Source organism: Salvelinus sp. IW2-2015, linkage group LG13 (genome assembly GCF_002910315.2).
Source record: "Salvelinus sp. IW2-2015 linkage group LG13, ASM291031v2, whole genome shotgun sequence".
Taxonomy (NCBI): domain Eukaryota; kingdom Metazoa; phylum Chordata; class Actinopteri; order Salmoniformes; family Salmonidae; genus Salvelinus; species Salvelinus sp. IW2-2015.
In genome coordinates, this window is record NC_036853.1 from 47,472,454 (window position 1) to 47,486,514 (window position 14,061).

Below are 14,061 nucleotides of genomic sequence, written 5' to 3' on the forward strand. Positions count from 1 at the left end.
AACACATGCAGAGCTTGTGGAACTAATAATCACTTTGCAAAAGTGTGTCTCAAAAGCAAAAAAGGGTGAGTGAGGGCAAGATTCACTGTGTTGATGATGTTACTCAATGTTCAGAGCTGAACAGTGAAAGTGACATTTACATGCATGAATCCATTGGGGCTGTACACTCAAGAGGGAACAAATGGTTTGTGACACTACGATTACACAACAAGCAACAACAATGTCAACTGGATTCGGGTGCTACATGCAACGTAATGAGCTACAAAGACAAAATCAATCTGGCACCTGACACACATCTATTGCCCAGCGATACTAGACTAAAGCTGTACTCAGGAGAACTAATGAGCTCTATGGGCACCTTTGAGACGAATGTGTTATTCGGGACGCAAACACAAGCTGGAGTTTGAGATTGTGAAAACCAGTCAAAATCCTCTCCTCTCAGGCTCTACATGCGAACGCCTGGGACTGATGCAGTTCACTGTACCAAATGACCTGCACATTGTGGATCATGTCCAGCATGGACCCCTGTCCAAAGAACAACTACTCAGCAGATATGACGATGTATTCAACATGCCCGTTGAATCAGTGCCTGGGGAGGTACACTTTGAAGTGGATGAGAGCATTACTCCAGTCCAGTGTGCTCTCGCAATGTGCCCATTGCAATGAAAGTGGCTGTGAAGGCCCAAGCTGACAAGTATTGAGGCCGATGGCCACATGACATCTGTGACTGAACCAACTGACTGGATCAGCAATATGGTCATAGTGAAAAAAACAGAGAAGCTGAGGGTCTGCATCGACCCAAAGCATCTGAACCAGCACTGAAACGATCCACTACATCATGCCGACACTAGAGGATGTCCTCTATAAGCTTCCCAAGGCCAGGATTTTCACCTTGGTGGGATCCCGAGATGCATTCCTTCAATGCAAGCTGGACGAAGAAAGCGCCTTCATGACTACCTTCTGGACCCCCTGGGGTCGGAAACGCTGGCTCAAGCTCCCGTTTGGTGTCTCAGTGGCGCCTGAGGTATACCAACGCAAGCAGCACGAGTTACTGGCTGGGCTCAAGGGCATTGAACCCATCGCATGATATCCTGATCGTAGGCTGTGGTGAACAGACGAAGAAGCAGAACGTGACCACGAGTGTGAAGCTTCTGGCACTGATGGAGCGCTGCCGATCAGTTAACCTTCGTTTGGCCTGAAGAAGCTGCAGTTCAAGGTGAAAGACGTCCACTTCCATGGCCACATTCTCTCGGCAAAAGGCCTGAAGCCGGACCCAGACAAGGTCCAATCGATCCTCGGACATGCAAACCCGTCTGATGCCAAAGGAGTAAGCGTCTCATCGGCTTTGCAAACTATCTTGCAAAGTTCATGCCACACCTATCAGCAGTCTGTGAGCCTCTGCGCCGGTTGCTGGACAAAAGACACACCATGGCACTGGCTACCCAAGCACGAGGCCGCAGTTGCAGGAGATAATCTCTGGCTTCATCCATTGCCAGTGTTGCGCTAACTACACGTCACGAAGCCTGTCACAATCCAGAGCGACTCTAGCCAAAAGGGACTTGATGCTGCCTTATGCAGGAAGGCCAGCCCATTGCGTTTGCCTCGAGAGCGCTCACCCCCACCGAACAAAACTATGCACAAATCGAGAGAGTGCCTCAGCATCGTCTTCTCCTGCCAGCGATTCCATCACTACTTATATGGTCGAGAGCTGGTCACCGCTGAAACTGACCACAAACCACTCATTTCCATATCAGTAAACCTCTCCTCAAGCCGCCCAAGAGGCTTCAAAGTTGCTCCTGACTCTGCAAAACTACAGCCTGAGGTCATTTACAAGCCAGGACCAGAGATGTACATCAGCGACACACTGAGCAGGGCAACAGCACAATGTACAGGTAGAGGCACTGCCTATCAGCGGCAGGCCATCTGTTCGCTACAGCAGGAACAACAAGATGTTCAACAGATCAATCAGGCAGACTACTTAAACGTCACAGATCACCGCCTAGCCCAGATCAGGCAACATACTGACAAGGACGAACACCTACAGTCACTGAAGTCCATGGCTCTCGCAGGTTGGCCATATCTGAAAGAGGCGACACCTTCACAGTGAGGGAATACTGGACCTTTCGAGATGAGATCAGTGTGCAAAATGGCGTCTTGTTCAGAGGTCAGAAGGTCATTATTCCCAAATCACTACGTCCAGAGATGCTTACCCGCATTACACTCCAGTCACGTTGGAGGTGACGCATGCTACCGTCAGGCTCGTGAAACATTATACTGGCCAAACATGCAAGCAGAATTAAAGACTTTGTCAGCAACTGTACCACATGCAACGAGTCGCTCTATGAACAGCAAAAGGAAACCATGATGTCACACGAACTGCCACAAGGCCTGGCAAATCATCAGCATGGACTTATTCAGCCACAGACAAAAGGACTATCTTCTCCTCGTTGATCATTACTCTGACTTTTGGGAAATTGAACTGCTCCCTGACTTGTCTGCAGAGACGGTCATAAAGCGCTGCAAGGCGCAGTTTGCAAGGCAAGGTCAGCCTGACAAGGTAATCACGGACAATGGCCCACAATTCACTGCACAGTTCAAGCGTTTCGCTCAGAATGGGAGTTTGACCACGTGACCTCCTCTCCAAGACACCCAAAAGCAAATGGCAAGCAGAATCAGCTGTCAAGATTGCAAAAAACCTGTTAAGCAGGGCCTTGCGCGACAGCAACGACCCATGGAAAGCGATCTTACAGTGGAGAACACACCCACCGAAAACATGGACAGCACCCAGCACAACGCTTCTGTCCAGACGTCTGAAGACTACTATCCCCGTAGCGAACAAGCTACTTGAGCCCTGCGTCATGGTTGGCGTCACGGACAAACTGCGTCACAGAAAGCAGCTCGCTAAGTGCTTCTACGACCGGACTGCTCGGACCTACCAGAGCTGGAGGTGGGTGAAACTATAAGGATGAAACCGCTGCCGGAGACCACACAGGACTTGAGGCTGGGCACATGTCTACAGAGAGTTGCACCACGTTCTTACCTGGTGGGATGGTGGCTCCCTCTATCGTCGCAATCGGTGGATCTGCGCGTAGCAGAGCAGACAAACCAGAACATGCCATACACTCACCTAGATGAGCTGGATCACAGTCCAGGCCTAAGGGTAAGGGTGCAGATTGAGACATGAGCCAACTGAAGGTGAAGCTTCTACCCACCAAACTCTCCAGCTCGTGGCCCTAATCCTACCCTTGTCAGAGCCAATACTTACTCACGGGTGGGTCGACTGTGCAAGCCACCGACAGGCATACTCTGTAAGCAAGAGACTTAACTTGTTGTCTGTTAATTAAACAAATTTTTAACTTATTTTTTTTAGTAAAAAAAGGAAGATGACAGCTGAGTAAAAGAAAATGTCATGCTTTTCATTGTTTATGACTTGACTGTTAGAACTCAATGTTATGCCGTTATGTTTGCACTTTCTATTGAAAAGGATGATGTTACGGAGTCTAGTTGATAGGTAATCGACTAGTTGGACTGTTCCCCAGACTCCACGCGTAGGGATTTGTACAATGCTTAACAAGGCTATTGAACTTAACATTGGTGTCTGTCTTTATTCCTTAAATCCGACATACCATACAGAAACAGAGCAGAAATCTCAAATAGCAAGCAAGTCGCATCAATGAAGAATTGAGTGTGGGTAGGGGGGGTTCTGTCAGGGGGGGATTTTCGGCACAACACCTGGACGCTAATCTAAATAACATTAAAAACACTAACTAGAAAATTGTTCTTGGTRATGTTTATTTCTGTTTACAATGAAAATAAAGGATCTTATTGGTTGAAGTCATAGCTCAAAGGGTGTGTAGCTGTTCTTTTGAAATATGTGCTGCTTATTGCATTACACATAAAATCTCCTAAAATCAGTATCTTTCAAGCTGAGAACAGACTTGTTAATTGTCTGATTTAATTAGGCTGTACTACACCATGCAATTGGTATATACAGCCTGAAACTAATGTAACATTGTGCAAATATTCCTTACAAGCAAGAATATTGAATACAATTACATTTGAACTTACTCTACACCGGTGATCTGTGCGGTTTGACCTTCAATTGCTCGAAATTCGAGACAAATTATCCAAAGGAAATGATTGTTTACCCGAATTTTTAGAGCACCATTACTGCCGTTTTAAATMATGATCACCTGGCACGTGCACAAAACCATGTAAACGCCTGCAAACTTCAGTTTCATGAAAACGTCGCGTGTGCACATACTTCCGTCTTGTGCACGGGCAAAAMAATCTTGATTGCCACACACAAAGATCAGTGTTTTGAAGTCGGGTTAATAACACTGTCCTGTTGATATTTTGTCTAAAATGTATACCAACAGAAYGACGAACACCACGGATAATCGGCAGAGTAAATTCAAATTAAGTTTATTAAATATTCTGACTTGCAAAGGGACGGTTTGTCATTATTGAATGTAACGTAAACTCGTACATCGCCTTGGTCCGTACAAWTGCCCTTATTTTAGCGCCCCAAAAACGTAATACTTCCAGATCAACTGTAATGTCAATACCATTGTAAAGCACAATTTCTCCCCTTTCCAACAGAATCAATTACATGACCTAAACGCAGCCCGTTTCTGCATAATTCAAGCAGYCAATGAGCCCGTCTGGTCTTTTTAAAAATGGCAGGTGGGGAAGCAAAACTAATGCGTGATAGTGAGAAGGAGAGATGTTGTGTGGGAAAATTACTTTTTTTCACGTCGATCTGTCCAACTTACACCTTTTAAATGTAAATAAAACACTATAAGAGTTTATATAATGTGTCATTACATACCTATTTGAAGGTTTGTGTTGAATTGATTTGAATCAGGTTTTTAGGGCGGTGCTAAAGTGATCTTTAGAAGTAAACAGCGGCTGAGAATGATGATCGCATGCTTGTATGAGACGCAAAAAATGACTAGGTATCCCCTTACCCTGTCACTGTCCATTTCTTGTTTTTAAACGAGAGAGAGTGCTACACCTGGTGGAGAGATATGGAAGACAGAAATAGTTGCTTTATGCGTGCTGTACGTTACGACATGACACGTCACGATGTAACGGAGGGTCCGTTTTTTCAACTTTCTTCCATGCTATAGAGCCATTACCATGTCATCAACGCTTGAATAGAAACCTAGTTCACACCCCCAATTTTGAAGTCAACACAGTCGCTACAGTCCCATTAGTTTTCTTTGTGCCTCGTTTGAATGTTGCGGTTGCGCACATTTGTACGGAATGTGGTGAGTTTACGTTATATGTGCGTGGCGTTTACATAATTTGAAAGCCTCGCACGTTTGTGACTAAACTGTTTACCAAGGGAAAGGGATACCTACTCAGTTGTACAACTGAATGCCTTTAACTGAAATGTGTCTGAATCAGAGAGGTGCTGGGCCTGCCTTAATCGACATCCACGTCTTCGGTGCTCAGGGGAACAGTGGGTTAACTGCCTTGCTCAGGGGCAACTGGCCACACGCTCTAAAAGAACAGTGTGTTCGCAAGAAATTGAGCAGAAGAGAAAATAATGATAATCAGCTTCTTGATATGCCACACTGGACAGGTGGATAGATTATCTTGGCAAAGTAGAAATGCTCACTAACAGGGATGTAAACWAATTTGTGGAKAACATGTTAGAGAAATAAGATTTTTGTGCATATGGAACATCTTTTTCAGCTCATGAAATATGGGACCAACACTTTACATGTTGCATTCATATTTTTGTTCAGTGTACATTACACAAAATCTCCTATTATTGCTATCTTTCGAACTGAGTGCAGACTCTTAGAAAGAACAGTGTGTTAGCAAGAATAGAGAAGAGAAAATAATTACTTTATTCCATCTACATCACCTCAGTAAGGTAAATATTCAACTATCATTGTTGTATCATGATATTCAACTATCATTGTAACCTAGCCTAGGTTAACTGTCTCTCTAAAAACAGATTTACTCAAGCCTGTTTCAAATGACAAGTTAACAAAGGGTTAATGAGMGGTATGTGGTTAATTACCCTCTTACCCAAAGACACTTCACATGATAACTATAATATGTCAGATAAAGAAAAGTTCTCATATCCCCTGTGTACATCTCAAGCCACACTGCTACAATTTCTCCCCATTGTGGACACTCCTATGTCTGATAAGGTTACTCAGGAAGGAGAAGCTCTTGTAACATAGTTTGCACTTGAAGGGCCTCTCCTTGGTGTGAACGGTCTGGTGCTTCTTCACATAGCTCGCCTCAGCGAAGCGCTTCCCACACGTGGGGCAGGCYTACGGCTTGTCGGCGTCCGACCTAATCCGTCCCATCCTGACCCTGTCTGTATTCATGGGGTAACCATGAGGTAGCTGAGGAAGGCTGGACCCAGGCTTGCTATGAACCCAGTCACCAGGCATTAGACAAGATCCTGAAGGAGAAGACAGACTTGCTGATAGACTACCACCAGGGGCYTCTCCCACCACTCTCTGTGAAGGCTGAAGCCCAAGGTGACCTGCTCTGTTCATCATGGATACTGTGGTGTTTGTATCATAGGAACAGGAGGGTCTATCTCTATCAGCCCCAGGCCCTGCTTCATCTCTGCACTGAGACTGTGAAGAGAAGGGTCTGGGCTGCAGACTGGATCCCTGACCAGAGCCTCTGTCTCTCTGATGACCACCAGGACTGTTGTTCAGTCCACCTGTCCACTGGTTGTGTTCGGTGTGGTGGTGGTGGAGTCTCGGGCCTTGGTGGTTGGGTCCTAGTCCTGACTCGGGAAGGAAGAGCAACGGCTCCTGATCCAGGGTTCTGATCCGGGGCCAGGGTTTGTGACCAGGTGCTTCAGAGGTCCAGTCTCTCCCGTCAGCAACACTGGACATCAGCAGGTCCTCATGGACCGCAGACTGTAAACACAAATTGTACAGAAGAGCATATAAAAGGTTTATATAAGAAACTCTTGCTGTAAACACAGAAACATGTAAAAAGTATATAACATGCCCCCTCATGCCTTATTGCTATTATCAACTGGTTACAATGTAATTAGAACAGTAAAAATAAGTGATTTGTCATCCTCGTGGTATACTGTCTGATATAACATGGTGTTCAGCCAATCAGCATTCAGGGCTCGAACCACCCAGTTTTATAATAAAATGTAAACCACAGTCAAGCCCATCTCTAACACTGTGATTCAAGTATCAATATGGAGCCACTGGAGTTTATTATTAAAGAAAATCAGCAGACCACGTGTAACCACGCCAGCCCAGGACCTACACATCTGGCTTCTTCAGCRGTGGGATCATCTGAGACCAGCCACCCGGACAGCTGATGAAACTGTGGGTTGGCACAACCAAAGAATTTCTGCACAAACTGTCAGAAACCGTCTGAGGGAAGCTCATCTGCATGCTCGTCGTCCACACCAGGGTCTCAACCTGACTTCAGTGGGCAAATGCTCACCTTCGATGGCCACTGGCATGCTAGAGAAGTATGCTCTTCACGAATTAATCGCTGTTTCATCTGTACTGGGCAGATGGCACACCAGATAGTGACTGYTTTTCTGATCCACGCCCCTACTTTTTTTAAGGTATCTGTGACCAACAGATGCATATCTGTATTCCTAGCAGTGTTGTAGTACCCGAGACCAGTCTCGAGACCACATTGAGTGGTTTTCTTGTCTCGGTGTCGGATACATTTGTACTCAGTCTTGACTCTGTCTCAGACAGTGAAGCCTTGTAATTTCCAGAGACCAGCAGAGTACAAAATTCATAATTATCAGCTTCCATTCAGTAAGTGCATAAAACAGGTTTGTTTCTGTATGATATGTTAGATTAAAGACAGACACAAATGTCAAGTTCAATAGCCATGTTCAAGCATTGTACAAGTCCCTACATACGGGGTCCGAGGAACAGCCCAGCTAGTCGATTACCTATCAACTAGACTCCGTAACATTATTGTTTCAATAMAAAGTGCAAACATAACAGCACACCATTAAATTCTTAACAGTCAAGTCATAACAAATGAAAATGCATTACATTTCTTTTTTACTTCAGTTGTCCTCTTCCTGTTTAAAAAAAATATATATATAACAGAGGACGAGTTAACACAGTCCCTTGCCTGTTCGGTGGCTTACACAGCCGACCAACCCGGAAGTAAGTATGGGCTCTGACAGGGGTAGAGTTAGGGCCACAAGCTGGAGAGCTTGGTGGAGTAGATGCCTCACCCTCAGTTGGCTCATGTCTCAATTCTGCTCCCCTTTCCCTTCGGCCTGGACTGTGATCCAGTTCATCTAGGTGAGTGTATGGTGTGTTCTGGTTTGTTGTCTGCTTTCCTACATGCAGATCGACCCGATTACGACGATGGAGGGACCCACCGACATCCACCAGGTAAGAACGTGGTGCAACTCTCTGTAGACARGTGCCCAGCCTCAAGTCATATGTGGTCTCCCGGCAGCGGTTTCATCCTTATAGTTTCACCCACCTCCAGCTCTGGTAGGTCTCGAGCAGTCCGGTCGTAGAAGCAGTTAGCGAGCTGCTTTCTGTGTTGCAGTTTGTCTGTGATGCCAACCATAACACAGGGCTCAAGTAGCTTGTTAGCTACAGGGATAGTAGTCTTCAGACGTCTGGACAGAAGGCGTTGTGCTGGGCTGCTGTCCATGTTTTCAGTGTGTGTGTTCCTCCACTTTAAGATGGCTTTCCAGTGTTCATTGCTGTCACGCAAGGCCTTGCGTAACAGGTTTTTTGCAATCTTGACAGCTGACCCTGCCTTGCCATTGGGTGCCTTGGAGCGGTCACGTGTGGTCAGACTCCCATTGAGGTGAAACGCTTGAACTGTGCAGTGAATTGTGGGCCATTGTCCGTGATGACTTTGTCAGGCTGGCCTTGCAGCGCTTTATGGCCGTCTCTGCAGACAAGTCAGGGAGCAGTTACATTTCCCAAAAGTCAGAGTAGTGATCAACGATGATAGTCCATTTGTCTGTGGCTGAATAAATCCATGCTGACGATTTACCAGGCCCTTGAGGGCAGTTCGTGCGACATCATGGTTTCCTTTTGCTGTTCATGAGCATACTCGTTGCATGTGGTACAGCTGCTGAGTCTTTAATTTCTACTTGCATGTTTGGCCAGTATAATGTTTTGCGTGCCTGGCGGTAGCATGCGTCAACTCCAACATAACTGGAGTGTATGCGGGTAAGCATCTCTGGATGTAGCGATTTGGGGATAATGGCCTTCTGACCTCCAAACAAGATGCCATTTTGCACACTGATCTCAATTCGAAATGRGTCTCCTCTTTCAGGTACGGCCAACCTGTGAGAACCATGGACTTCAGTGACTGTAGGTGTTCGTCCTTGTCAGTGTGTTGCCTGATCTGAGCTAGGCGGTGATCTGTGACGTTTAAGTAGTCTGCCTGATTGATCTGTTGAACATCAATGCCTGCACATTGTGCTGTTGCCCTGCTCAGGGTGTTACTGATGTACATCTCTGGTCCTGGCTTGTAGACAACCTTCAGGCTGTAGTTTTGCAGAGTCAGGAGCATGCTTTGAAGCCTATTAGGCGCGTTGAGAGGTTTACTGAATATGGCAATGAGTGGTTTGTGGTCAGTTTCAGAGGTGACCAGCTCTTGACCATATAAGTAGTGATGGAAGCGCTGGCAGGAGAAGACGATGCTGAGGCACACTCTCAATTTGTGCATAGTTTTGTTTYTGGAGTGAGCACTCTCGAGGCAAACGCAACAGGATGGCCTGCATAAGGCAGCATCCAAGTCCACTTTGGCTGGAGTCACTCTGGATTGTGACATGCTTCGTAACGTCGTAGTAGTGCAACACTGACATGGATGAAGACAGAAATTATCTCCTGCCCTGCAGCCTTGTTTTTGGGTAGCCAGTGCCATGGTGTGTCTTTGTCCAGCAGCCGGTGCAGATGCTCACAGACTGCTGATAGGTGTGACATGAACTTTGCAAAACCGATGAGACGCTGCACTCCTTTTGCATCAGACGGGTTTGGCATGTCGAGGATCGCTCTGACTTTGTCTGGATCCGGCTTCAGGGCTTTGGCCAACAGAATGTGGCCATGGAAGTGGACGTCTTTCTCCTTGAACTGCAGCTTCTTAAGGCCAAGGCGCAGCTTAACTGATCGGCAGCGCTCCATCAGTGCCAGGAACTTCACATTGTGATCGCATTCTGCTTCTTCGTCTGTGTCACCACAGTCTACAACCAGGACATCATCAGCGATGGGTTCAATGCCCTTGAGCACAGCCAGTAACTCGTGCTGCTTGCGTTGATATACCTCAGGCGCCATGGAGACACCAAACGGGAGCTTGAGCCAGCGTTTCTGACCCTAGGGGGTCCAGAAGGTAGTCATGAAGCTGCCATCTTCGTCCAGCTTGCATTGCAGGAATGCATCTTGGGTGTCCACAAAGGTGAACATTCCGGCCTTGGGAGGCTTGTAGAGGCCATCCTCCAGTGTCGGCATGATGTAGTGGGAGCGTTTCAGTGCTTGGTTCAGATGCTTTGGGTCGATGCAGACCCTCAGCTTCTCTGGRTTTTTCACTATGACCATATTGCTGATCCAGTCAGTTGGTTCAGTCACAGATGTCATTTGGCCATCGACCTCATACTTGTCCAGCTGTGCCTTCACATCCAGTTTCATTGCAATGGGCACATTGCGAGGAGCACACTGGACTAGAGTGACGCTCTCATCCAATTCAAAGTGTACTTCCCCAGGTACTGATTCAACGAGCCCGTTGAATACATTGTCATATCTGCTGAGTAGTTGAGGGGTCCTTGCTGGACAAGCTCCGTGATGTGCAGGTCATTTGGTACGGTGAACTGCATCCATCCCGGGCGTTCGCATGTAGAGCGTGAGAGGAGAGGATGTTGACTGGTTTTCACGATCTCAAACTCCAGCTATGGGTCTCAAAGATGCCCACAGAGCTCATTAGCTCTCCTGAGTACAGCTTTAGTCTAATATCGCTGGGCAAGAGATGTGTGTCAGATGCCAGGTTGATTTTTGTCTTTGTAGCTCATTACGTTGCACGTAGCACCGGAATCCAGTTGACATTGTTGCAGCTTGTTGTGTAATCGTAGTGCCACAAACCATTTCTTCCCTCTTGAGTGTACAGCCCCAATGGATTCATGCATGTCAATGTCACTTTCACTGTTCTGAACACTGAGTGACATCAACACAGTGAATCTTGCCCTCACTCACTCTTCTTTTGCTTTTGAGACACACTTTTGCAAAGCGATTATTAGTTCCACAAGCTCTGCATGGTTTTCCATAGGCAGGGCAGTGCTCTTTGTCTCTTGCGTGTGCATTTCCACAGTATTTGCATGCTATGGGCTGTCTGTGTTCACGGTTTGTGGTGAATTACTCGGCCTCGATTGGTTTTGTCTGAATGTTTGCCTGGCAACAGCGTGAACAGTATCAACGTCGGTGCGTTGGGTTTCGATTTCCATTGCTCTCATTCTCATGTCAGTGACTTCGGCAGTGCGGCACATTTCAATGGCAGTTACTAATGTTAAGCCTCTCTCTCTTAGTAGACGCCGGCGCATGTCCTCATTTGCAATTCCCAGTACTATTTTTGTCACAAATCAGTTAATCTTTCAATCCCCGTATTCACAAGTACGGGGATTGAAAGTATTCACAAGTACGCTCTTTCTCTCAAATGGTTTACAAAGTTGTTTACTGACTCACCCTCTTCCTGTTTGCAGCTTCCAAAAACGAACTGCTCCTAAATGACGTCCCTGGCGGGTTTGAAGTAATTATCCAATGCATCCAGTATGGCCTTTTCCATCACCCTGTTGTTGTGCTGTGTGGGGGAGATTGTGCAGGTAGATGTGCCTGGAATCGCTGCCCATTAAACTCCTCAGAGTTGCCGCTTGGACCTCGTTGGGTTTTTCATGTAGACCGGTCGCCAGCGAATAGTCCTCGAATTCATCCCTGAAGTTGTCCCAATTAGTATTCCAGTCCCCTGTGAGAACCATGGGTTTTGGTGGCAGAATGTTCACTGCCATAGCGATMGAATAGATCTCTTTGCCTTCAGCCACCGAGGTAGGTAGTGATGCTAACTAGCCAGCTAACAACGAGTTGATCAGTGGTGTGACGAACATTAGCAGTAGGAAATGGCGTGTGTTCGCATATGGAACGTAACTGCGCCTATACTGTACTTAGCTACAAAAATAACWAACGTGTGGTTTTTCGASACACTTCTGATATCATACAGAAACATGGTATGTTAGATTAAAGAATAAAGACAGACACAAATGTCAAGTTCAATAGCCATGTTCAAGCATTGTACAAGTCCCTACATACGGGGTCCGGGGAACAGCCAAGCTAGTCGATTACCTATCAACTAGACGCTGTAACACGCTTTGCCAGGCCAAATATATACCCTCCTTTCTTGAAACATTAATACCTGCAGTCTTTATATCTATTATAGACATGTTTGTGCAGTGGCGAACCTAGTGGACCTAGGCCTTTAGTGGCGAACCTATTGGACCTTCAGTGTGTGACAGGTTTGTGATGCTGAAATGATAGCAATGGTAATACCAGCGCACTCATGTAGGAGTGCACTTTTGGGCATTTCGTATACTCTCTTCTTAATCCCCACTGATGCCTATTAAAGTAATGTAGTGGAAGTATACGACTTATCAGTTATGTAGTACAATAGAGAGATCATGCACAAAGTAGCCTACACAATCGCAAAGCATGTGAAATATATTCACAAGCGCGCCGCACAGCCTAGTTTCAGCAGGCAGCAAGAGCGTATATCTCTCAACTGGTTTTGGCATGGAGCAGATCGCATAAGAATYACATRGGTAGCCTGTAGGGTAGGTAGGAAAGACGTTTCAACTTATGATCTACAAGTTAATGGGTATGCAAACCAGGTATTCAAAAAAGTATTGGTTAGTAGGCTATTTCTGATGCACAATTCAGTCATGCCCACCCAATCAGATTGAGCAAAAAAAGAATACATTATTACTATTATTAAAAATACTCCTCACCTCATACTTTTTTGCGATTTTTCCCAGACCTCAAAATGGTCTCAGGATGTGGTTTAAGCATTGTTGTGGACTAAGAACATACATTTTTTGTTGTTTTTCTGTTTAAAAAAAACTGTGATTGAGAGTGCAAATCTGAAAAATATATAGGAATACTAATTAAAAACCATAGGAAAACATAGGGTGCCTTGCCTCCGCTGGGCAGGCCGTTTGYGAAAATTTGAGTATACCCACTTCTCCAAYCATCACTACTTAGGGCCGATGGAAAGACAGCAGTCACACACAGCATGATGTTAAAGATAAGCKGTCCATTCACACTGACATAATAAGCCAGTAGTTCCCAATCATAAGAGTACAAAAAAATAACCATTAGGCAAAGCATTTCCTCATCGAAATGTACAACTACTACTTCCCATTGCAAATAACATTTCACATTTAACACAAAGTAACCGATAAACTAAAGTTTAAATGCAACAATGTTTCACACACAAGTTATTTCCTAAGAAAAGCAAGTGAGCTCCAAAAAAAACAGTTCCACTCACCAGATGATGATCATTTGAAACTTAACTTCTTGTTGAAAGTTATTCTTGAAAAGTGAGAAGCTAACAAATTAGCAACATCTTCAATAACAATGCTGCAGCCACTGCAAACTAGACTACAACAAAAGATAGCTGGCTAGACCGTGAGAACTACTGCTCCCTATTCCGCAGTGACCTGCTGGCCTTTGAGAAGGCAGACGTTTTCCATACGTTTTTTTGTAAAAACAGTCCCACCCATTACAATTCAAAATGTGATTGGTTGATTCCACTGTCACYCAAAAATGTAGTTGAATGGCAGATCCTTTCTGTCTAGCTTCTGGTGGCCTAGCCAATGGCTTATTTAGCTAGCTAGATTTATCTCCCCAGAGACCACCAAAGAAAAATCCTGATTGGATCTTTTTTTCTCTTCAGTGTTAACCGTTTCCTTTCCAACAAAAATGTAATAGATTATATCAATATCATTGAAAAGAATGTAATTAGAATTATTATTATCATTATAAATATGTTKTAAATACTCGGGGGCTCCCGAGKGGC